This window comes from Convolutriloba macropyga, chromosome 6, assembly GCF_964194025.1.
Source record: "Convolutriloba macropyga chromosome 6, txConMacr16.3, whole genome shotgun sequence".
Classification (NCBI taxonomy): Eukaryota; Metazoa; Xenacoelomorpha; order Acoela; family Convolutidae; genus Convolutriloba; species Convolutriloba macropyga.
This window is the reverse complement of record NC_134473.1, coordinates 64,084,447-64,095,186: the sequence shown is the minus strand read 5'-3', so window position 1 is coordinate 64,095,186 and position 10,740 is coordinate 64,084,447.

Here is a 10,740-nt window from a genome sequence, read left to right as displayed (position 1 = left end):
GCAGCTAATAGAGGCAGCAAAACTAATGCAAATTCTTCATCAAAATATAACATCTCAGCCTTCAATGAAAGGAATAATGTTTTTGGTCTGTCTTTTTTACTGTTTTTTTTAGACTGCAGATCTACGAAGCTATTGCGGCTATTTTCCGGCAATCTGCCAGCTATGTTTCTCAAATTTAATTGCTCTAAAACAAAGTTCGTGGTAATTGTATTGGTCCTGTTTGTCTTTTTTGTGTGCAATTTTTTGTTCTACCGAATTTTCCTCTGTTGTTTTTGACTGAGCATTTGATTATTGTCCCCAATAACGGATAAACAAGTAACGTCCTTCTTACAAGCCTCGAGGTATGCAGAACACGCCCTCTCCCCCCATTCACCAACCCCTTCAAGCTAAACTAGCTAGCTACTCATGAAGCGAACTGCTCGCTAGGCGTTCGAGAGTAATTCACCCCACCCCACGTTCGTCGGTTACTACGTTCTGAGATACCTTTTCTTTTTCACCCCCCCCCCCCGGCCGCCCGCCTAACTGCTCGCCGGCGGTATGAGAGCATTTCGACCGACGTTAGTAGCTGATGTTTTTCCTTATGGGCGTTTATTGTTGTCTAGTATGTCATTGGACGCGTTGGCAGTGATTAATCGAAATTATGGATGTGGCTGTGAATTTAATTTTTTTTGATATAATATCAGCCATCAAATTTTTTATTTGGGTTCTTTTTTTCGAGTTTTCCCGATATCTATCCTTCCTTCGGTTTTATCTATTTTATAGTTAGTCAAAGATCGAACTTAATTAGTATCACAAGCTCTGCTTAGAAAAATTGATTCGGAGTCACATCATGTGGAAAATTGTTTTTTGAATTTATTTTAATAGGATAGATATGTAATTCATTTGGTTTGTTGGATGCGGTTTAAATAAGGTTTTACTTCGAATTGATTCCGGAGTTGTAAAGAGTTCTGTTTTCGCCAGTGACGTCACGTTCACTTCAAATTGGCTTTTATTCGTGCACTCATGCAACTCTTCGAAAACATAGCGTTCAGGAATTTATTTTTAACTTTTGAGGAAGCGAGTTTGTTCATGCGGGCGAATAACTATTTGGTCTCACAGGACTTCCCTCAGTATCAAAACCTTCCCTGTTTTGGTTTTATTTTCAATGATATTTTAAACTACAGGTCTACAAACTGGCAACTATAATCTGGCAATCCGCTAGTTACGTTTCCAAAATATCCAAATCTCGGGAAAATTTATAACGGTGAACCATATTCAGTAATACAGAAAATTTTCTTCAACAAAACGAGAATTAATCCTTTCCGCATAATGCATGCATATAAAAGCCTTTCACATTCAAATGGCAAAGCTATAAATAAAATACGGCCTTTTTTGCGCATTTTTTTCCCACTCAACATATGGGACAATTTAACTTTTCCCGACACAACCCCAAAATTTTGTTTTCTGAAAATTTTACACCTTTAAAAACGATTCAAGAAATTGTTTAGATCGGCGCCAAAATGAAAAAAACATTCAGTTGTCAGCTTTCACTTTTTTACACATAGGAGACGAACGTAAGATCAAAAACACTTTCTTATGGGAACACTACAGAATTTCTGTTTAAATCACTACGAGCGTTACTATTCTATTAACTATGCCATTCAACAAAACTGCCAAGGAGACATAAATTTTTTGTTTGAAGAAGAATTGTTGCATTTTTTTGAACTTTGAGATATCTCTAGGAAATCGGTCAGCAAACATTTATAATGACAATGACTATAAAAAATTAAATTCAAACAAAATTAATGAAAGTTTACAGTCTGTTAGAACTGAGAAGTTAGCAACTCAGTTTTGCTGCTTCCGATTCTCTAAATATTTATTTATTGCAATTATTAATTGCAGCTAATGAGAAAAAAATTGCTGTCTTATTTGTTCCTTTGACAAGTGTTATACTTGGGTGCATGATTTAAAAAATATATAAAATCGTATTTAAAACAAAGCAATTCGTTCAATTTTTTCTAACAAACTCAAAATAACTATTAAAAGCGATAGCTGGGGCTATTATTGGCCTTCTCTTGGTTTTTTACAATTCAAAGAATTTGAATTGTATTGGGGCACTGTCTTTTTACGACTCAAAGAGGGGTATTGGAGAAGTCCTTTTTTAAATCAATTTTTTTGGAGTGATTTTTGAAGCGGGAAATGAAACGCGTGAAAAAATTTGAAGTGTTTTTGGTGCTGAACAAAAGTGAAGAGGGGCGACAAGCGAGTGGTTTTTTTTCATACCGCTGTTTTTCAGAGAGCGAGAAATTAATGTGTGAAAAAATTTTCTCTAAGCGAGCGAAATTTTTTTGTTCACGTGCGGCTTTTAAAAGCAGTTTTTTGCAACTTTTGATTGTTTTGAGGTTTGATTATGATATTGTATTAGTTTTAGGCTTGCTTTGACAGGAATTTTGGAGGTTTTTGATCAAGTTTTGCTGATTTTTAGACGAAACTTAATGATTTTTTTGCCTGTTTTTTTTTTGTTTTAATGCTTTAAGTTGGATTTGAGTAGAAGCTTGTTACTCAAAGAATATTCAGATACCAATTGATTAAAGTTTTGTTGGTATAAAACAATTTTTTCTAAGGAAAAATGACAGAAAAACTGAAATTTTAAACCAATTTTCTTATTTTTTTGCAGTTTTTCTTTTTTTTAATCTAAAACAAATTCTTAGCCTATTATGACTTGCTCATTGTTTTCATTGCTCTAATTGCAAAGGAACTTTATTCGGCTTTATGTTTTGTTTCCTGGTACTATATAAAAAAAGTCTAGTTTTTTCAATTTGTTTTTGGTTTTTGAATGCCGTTTCTATTCTTCCTCAAATTTTTTTTTTGGCATTTGTGGAGGTTCAGGGTTCACATTAGTTGTTGTAATTGTTTAATCATAAGTATGGAAAATTTTCTCCTTCGATTTGTTTCCCGAATTCTTCCGGCTATGTTTTTTTAAAGATCTCTTCACACATTTTCATGATTTTTGAAGTCAAATTGGAGTAGTGATTTTGATCACGCCGAAACAGGAAATGGAGCAAAAAAGCGAGTGGTTTTGCAGCGTGAAGTAGAGTGAGTAGAGTGAGAAAACGATGTTTGAACAAAAATTGGCTTTCTCGCTTGTGACTTTTTGTTCACATGCGACAATTTCACTTTAATGTTTATTGTACCAATCGAATTAGCACTTGTAAATGGAGGCGAAATGATAGAAGGGTGAATTAATTGGGGATTAATGATATATGATGGAACCAAGGAACTAATAGGTTGTGAGAAAGCTGGACAGAGTTCTCCAACAATTTTTCTATCCGAATACTTTTGAATATATTGACCGAATACTTTATGATTGTTGGTGTTTCGATTATGTGCGGGCTGTTGATTTGGACATTCTCTCAAGTTTTCTCGTAATAAGTCTTGTCTTCACCAACTTTTCAATTCAACCATGCTATTTTGTCGAATATATGCCATGCTAATCAAACAAATTTTTGGAAACTTCAATCTTAATGTATTGGTCATTTATAATCAAATAAATTTAAATGAATTAAAATGGCAATAAGACATTGAATACTCTGTCAAAGCAATTTGTGAACTCAAAACACGTGTAGTTATCCCCGTTGACCTCTCTATTCAGAAAAAAAACAAACAGGCGACTTAAGTAAAATCGGCAAAATGTACCATTATTAACAAAGGGTTTTAGAATTACTTAAATTTTAGGGAATTTTCTCCCCGTCATCATTAGGTATCAGTGAAGTAACGGTTTTCAAAGGTATGCAAAGTTTCAAGCGCGACAGAGAGCAATGGTTCCTAATGTTTTCTGCCTCTATAAAAATGAAGTGTTTGTATCGAAAATATAGTTAAGTCTAACAACCAATTATTGTTATTTTCATGTGAAGCGAACCAGTAAAATTTGTCTAATCGTCTAAATTTTCTACTTAAATCCACTTAGTATTTTGTGTTACAACCTGCAGCGTGCTATTGCCGATCATTTGATTTCTATGAATGAATTGAGATCAGCCGCTTGTCTTAATTTCAGAACCTGATTTTTCTTATGATAATCGTCGATTGGTTCCTGTAAAACTTAATTAAAAGAGTTTACACAAAATATATTACAAAACAATTATAGCATAAATAAAATATTGTGGAGAAAATTTTTTTTGGATATTGCTTACGTTCTTGTACTTGAGTAGTTGTTTACTAACGTGAACAAAAAATTTTGTCTTTCAAAACACGACAAATTTTATATTACGCCATTATCGAAATCAAAATGGGTATTTTTGGGAACTCATCTTAAGCCCCTACAACAACTTTGAACTTTATTAATCTTTTTTTTTATTTTGAAAACATCAATAATCAGCGTGAAAAACAGTTTTTCATTGGTTAAATCTAGTTTAGCTTTCGTTAATTCTGCTGCTTATAAAAACCAATTAGCTTTATTTAATTTTGTTTTCAGTAACTAATTAGTTTCTTCAAGTTTTCGGCTTTGGCCACTCCTTGTGACGAATCCGACTTACAACCAAAAAATTTTGGATCTTTTCCGTTTGCCCCCCCCCCGTATATTATGCACCCCCCAGTTACAAAGGACGTGCCATTACATAGTGATGTAAATAATATGCACCCACTAAGCTGGTAGGGCAACAAACGGAAAAAATCCAAACTTTATTATTTAGGCAGTTAACTGAACTCTTCCGTTCTTTAAATTGCTTTTAGTTGTCTTTTTTTTCATAGCCTGCAGACAAGTGCATTGCTTATAGCAAAACAAGTAATGGCCAATGAAATGCAGAAGCACTTGTAGCAAGAATAGGATACCTATTTTTCTTAGTTTTTGACGAACAAAGTAGTTATGTCATAACATAATATATTGACATTTTTTTCTCGGTGATTGTAGTGGAGCAGAGTAAAACCTTTGAGTCAAAATTGCTTTAACCGTAGTTTTGTACCAATTGTCCTGTTTCTTTTAATCTGCACATGTCAAAATTTACAATTTGTGAGCATTATTGCTTTTCTTTTCTGATAAAGGTGAGCAAAATTTTGTCTCTGCTTATTGAGGGTGATACCATTATTGCAGACAATATTCGTCAGGCTGTGGTCAAAATGAAGCCGTAGTTATGTGAGTGCTCATTCTCACAAGTACAGCGTCACTGAATCAGGGATAAAACTGTCAATCATTGGTTTGTGAATCACTCAACTCATCTCTCGGCTACCACTTAACAGCTTATCATTAAAGTAACCGTCAGTGGTAATGAGTTGATCAAATAAACTATGAAAATTGCTAGATTTAGGCAACAAAATGAGAAACATAGTAGTGCTATATCAGCGTTTATTGTAGCGCATGCCCCGGTTGACAAAACAGATAGCAAAACAATGTTTTGTGTCGAATACATTTCATTGCTTATCTTTTCTAAAACATTCAGTTTTGGTTTTCCGTCGTTATTATAAAGAAGCCATTGATGCTACTTAGTGGCACGAAAACACTTTAACTACAAGACCCAGTTCCTTGGAAATTTCAGAAAATTTCAATGTTTCAACGTTTTGGCGCTCTTTTAGTGTTAGCTTTTGGCGCATTTCAATCAGCGCATTTCTTTGATAACTTTTGGAAATTAACTCGACCACGGTAAGATTCCAGACAAACATAATATTTCAATAATTCAGGAAAGAGAAACAAAGGTAGTTCCAACCTCAACGTTAACAAACAAACAAACACACTACAAGCAAAGCACCCACGGACACCAACACAAACTCAAACACCCCGGTAAACAACAAAAGAAAATAAAATGAAGTCTCTACCTAAAAACTAGAAACAACTAAAAATTAGTAAAATTAATTTTGTAATACAGGTTCAGTACTCGCAATAAGTCCAGTACTCGAATTTGTATAATTTTTAAAAAAAGCTAAATGATTTTGATGCTAAAAATGCTAATAAGATTAAGAGTGTTCATTTTTCCTGAATTTTTTTTACTTTTGTCTAAGATACTTTAAATGTTGCCAAAAAAGGAAGATACATTCAAATGAAACTCAATAGTAGTAATAGGGTGGACCAGCCAGCACGGGGGGTTAGTGATCCCATAAATTAAGATAGGGTATAGCGTAATTTCATTAGTGCGAGTCTCCCTTCATGTATTAAAATATCATTATTATTCCCATGTATTAAAATATGAACGATTCTATGTATAAAGATTAGTTATAGACGACTCCATTCATGAAAATTACGTATAGCTGACTACATGATTTATGGTAGAGTATGGCCGACTCATATTGAGCTCGGTTGGGACTAGTTCTATGTACAATTAAATATGGCTGTCTATAAATTTTAAGACTAGTTATACTGCTTTTTAAATGCTAGGAATAGATATACGTAATCCTATATATCAAGATTAGGTAAAGCTGTTCCCATGTAATAAGATAGGTACTCTAAATTTCATGTTTTTTGACAAAGTTTGTTTTGATCGCATAATATTGTATTAGTAATGGCGTACTGTATGTTAAATGAACAGATATGTTCATTACTGTTGGAATAGGTCGATTGTTTGGACCCCTCTCCCAGTAGGAATATGAGAGCAAGAGTAGGCTGTGGTGTTAGAGATTGTACATATTTATGAAGGTTATAGCAATGGCTCACTGATCTCCCAGTTGAAATTTTTTTTCATTTGGTTTGTTAAATATGTACTTATGAATGCAATTAAATAATTTGGGGATTTTTAATAAAAATAAAAATATGAAGCTAAAAACGAACAGACAAAGTATAAACTAAGTTCATTATGTGTAATTTTTAACACAAGTGTTTTACAGGTTCACTGGTACATTATGGATTCCATCAGATCGCATTTTTCGTATGGAACAAAACATGGAAGTCTTTTCTTTGTTATTTTTTCATTTGTAGCAGGCCGTGATTGATTGTTCACAATCCTCATTTTTTTCTCTTAAATTAATTATTTCTTCAATCATTCCTCCACACTGTTTCATTGGCTCATCACAATTTTCTACCAAGGTTCGTCTATTCATTTCTTTGTTAATAGATTTGTACTAGTCGAGCCAATCATATCGGCAAAATCTTTTGAGTTCAATTGTTTTGTGAGAGTTGAGGAATGAATCTAGAGATGTAGCTCACCAAATTTTGAGGGAGACAAAACGATTCGCTTTTTTATAAAAATTCGCCTGCATTTCCCAGCTCATGGATCGCGTAGGGTAGTAAAAAGAATTAAATTGGATTTAAATCGTAATTCCACAAAATGGCAAAGTGTTATACGGGTATATACTGGAAACTTTTGAAACCAAATATTAGTAAAGTGTTGACATGCCGTTCAAGCTGTTGTTATAGACTGAGACGTTGATTTTTCTGCATTTGGAGGAACTATCAAACAATAGGTTGCTCTGACCTTTGCGTTCATATAGCTTTGTAAAAAAATTCACTCTGGTTTTTATCATTACCGCTTTGTTTTTCCTAAAAACATTTTCCAGTTCTTCAAAATACGATATAGTTCTTGTCCTGGTTTCTTTATAGTACAGCAAAAGGAATTCTCGAATAAAATTAGATGCCATCGACAGAGGTATAGGTTCATTGCTTCCAATATACCTAGTTGAATGGCCGTATTATAGCTAAATAGAGAGAACAAAGATGAATTCGAAATCAAGAATAGCCAACATTTGAAAAAAGCATCTGATTTTCGTCGTATGTCATTTCGAATCCATCAAACGTCTTGTTCTCTCAGTGCTTCTACTAAGCTTTTAAGTTGGGCGACTGCAACCCCCTAGCTTTTCTGCTGCAGGAGCCTAGTGTAGGGAGTCAGTGTTATTTTTAATTCCCTGAATTTTTCAAGACAGCTGATTATTTCGCAATAAATTTCCAACATGTGTAATTTTGCGCACCCAAGTAAAAAAGGACTCAGGACTTAGGATTGGGATCTTCAAATATTCTAGCATCTACGGCTGATTGAAAAAAAAACGATTGAACCTTTTTTGGCCTGTACTAAACGAATCGATAAAATTTGTGTATTTGAATCTAATACTAGGGTAAGAGGTGAAAAAAGGTAATATGATGTGCTTTTCCATTATCCAACTTGAAGCTTGAAATCAAAAAGCATTGCGGTTGTCTGAGTAAATTGCTATGATTTGCAAAGTCTCTCGTAAAATTGCCATTATCTGCGTGTTGCATTGTGGGGAATTCGCACTTCAAACCACCTGGCAGTTTGCACTGAACATAACCAGGCAGTATTTCATCTTCTATCTTGATAAATTAGAGCTTTGTTCTAGAGGTGTTCTGAATGGGAAGTTTCATGATTCTTGATTTTGGACAAGCTCAACTCCTTTTGCGTTTTCCCACCCATTACTTTCCTAGAAATCACAACATTCTATACTTTGTTTCAAACATTTTTTTGTCTAAATTTGTAGCTGTCACTTTTCTCGATTCCTCGTTGGGTCTTCTACTCCAGCATTTTTGCTTCTGTTTCTTGACGTGATCAAAACTAAAAGATACCACAGAGTCCGTCAACATTGAAATCAACTTCTGCGAGTCTCACTAAGAATCCGTCTTTTGTAAAGTCTAGTAACCATCCTTTGACAAATTGGAACGGGTAATAGTAGTTGACGTCGATGCCCGTAATTGAAAAAAAATGTTTTCTAAGTTTGAGACAGAGGTTTGATTTAAAATCGCTCTTCTAGTAAAGGCAATGGAGCGCCCAAAGTTTTTTGTCCTGTTTCGTCGTGTAAATCTTTGTGTGTTTCAACGAAAGGAAAGAAGTTACGATTGGTTGATTAGACAAGTATTTGCGAAGTTGGGTAGAGTGCATCCGAGCTTTAACAAATCAACCGCTTTCGCTTGATAGAAGTACATTATTTTTTGCGTCGCTTCAATCGTTGGTACATTGTTATTATTATTATATTCTAAATTCAGACAACCCTGGGATAACCTCGTGGTATTCTGTCTTTGCAATTTTTTACGCTACTGTTGAAAGGTCTCGCACGCTTGATAACAGTATTTTGAAAATAGTGTCTTTTAATGTGTCTAGGATTGCTAACAAACGATTTGGGGGGGAATCTACAATTTAATAAATTTAAAACTTGAAGGTAAAAAAATCAGACAAAGTATAATTTAAGTGCTGCTTTATGTGCAACTTTTAATACAACAAAATGCCCTTAAAATCCAAAAAATTAAGTGGCCTACAGCTTCACTGGTCAATGGATGTTGCTTCACTGGTCAACCCTCTATTGTTTTTTTAAAGTAACAATTTTTTTTCATCTCTCGTCTACACTTTTTCATTTGTTCATCACCATTTTCTACCAGAGTCCGCTCATTCAGCTTTTTGTTACTAAATTTGCACAGGTTCGACTTAACATGATGTAACCAGATGTTTTGCTACAACACCAAATCAATTCAGAACATCTGAATGCTCCGTTTAACAGACCTGCTTCTGGCTTATGCTGCTTCTTGTATTTATCGCAACAAGTTCGGTGAAAGAAATTTTGAAGAGCATCAGGACTGAAAGCATCTTCAAAGTCTTGTTCTCTCAGAGCGTCTACTAAGCTTTTAAGTTGGGCAAATGCAACCGTCTAGCTTTTCTGCTGTAAGAGCCTAGTGTAGGGAGTCAGTGTTTTTTCCCCGAATTTTTTCAAGACAGCTGATTATTTCGCAATAATGTTCCGATATGTGAAATTTTGCGCACCCAAGTAAAAAGGCCGACTGATTGGTCGCTCCGCTAATTTTTGGATTTTACGAGCACAATCTTTTTCAGTTCATTCGATACATTTTTCAGTTTCTAGGGCAACTCCCAGTTGATAACTTTATAAGTATTTTCATCATTCAAGCGTTTTGTCTCTATGTCTGCTTCTGATCATAGTTGGATAACCATAGGAAGTTTTCCCTAACAATTTTATTGTCTCTGTCACAACACCGGACTCAAGATTGGCATCTTCAAAAATTCTATCATCTACGGCTGATTGAAAAAAGCGGTTGAATCGATAATTGGCCTGTACTAAACGAATCGATAAATATTGTGCATTTGAGTCTAATACTTGGGTAAGAGTTAAGGAAAGGTGTTATGATGTGCATTTCCATTATCCAACTTGAAGGTTGAAATCAAAAAGCATTGCGGTTGTCAGAGTAAATTGCTATGATTTTCATAGTCACACGTAAAATTGCCATTATCTGCTTGTTGCATTGTGGGAAAATGGCGAATTCGCACTTCAAACCACCTGGCAGATTGCACTGAACAAAACCAGGCAGTTTTTCATCTATCTTGCCACAATAGAGTCTTGTTCTAGAGGTACTTTGAATGGGAAGTTTCATGGTTCTTGATTTTGGATAAGCTCAACTCCCTTTGCGTTTTCCCACCGATTATATACCTAGAAATCAAATCATTGTATACTTTGTTTCAAAAATTTTCTTGTCTCAGTTCATAGTTGTCTTTTTTCTCGATTCCTCGTTAGAGCTTCTACTCTAGCATACTTGCTCCTCTTTCCTGACGTCATCAAAACTAAAAGAGATCACAGAATCCATCAATATTGAAATTAACTTCTGCGAGTCTGACTAAGAATCCATATTTTGTAAAGTCCCTTAACTATACTTTGAAACATCAAGAACGGGTAATGTTGGCTGGCATCGATGCTCAAAATTGATATAAAAAGAACTTTTAAGTTTGAGACAGAGGTTTGATTTAAAGCGGTTTTTCTGGTAAAAGCAATGGAGCGCCTACAAGTTTTATCCTCCTGTATTTCGTCGTGTAAATCCTAAATATTTGTTCGTTTCAA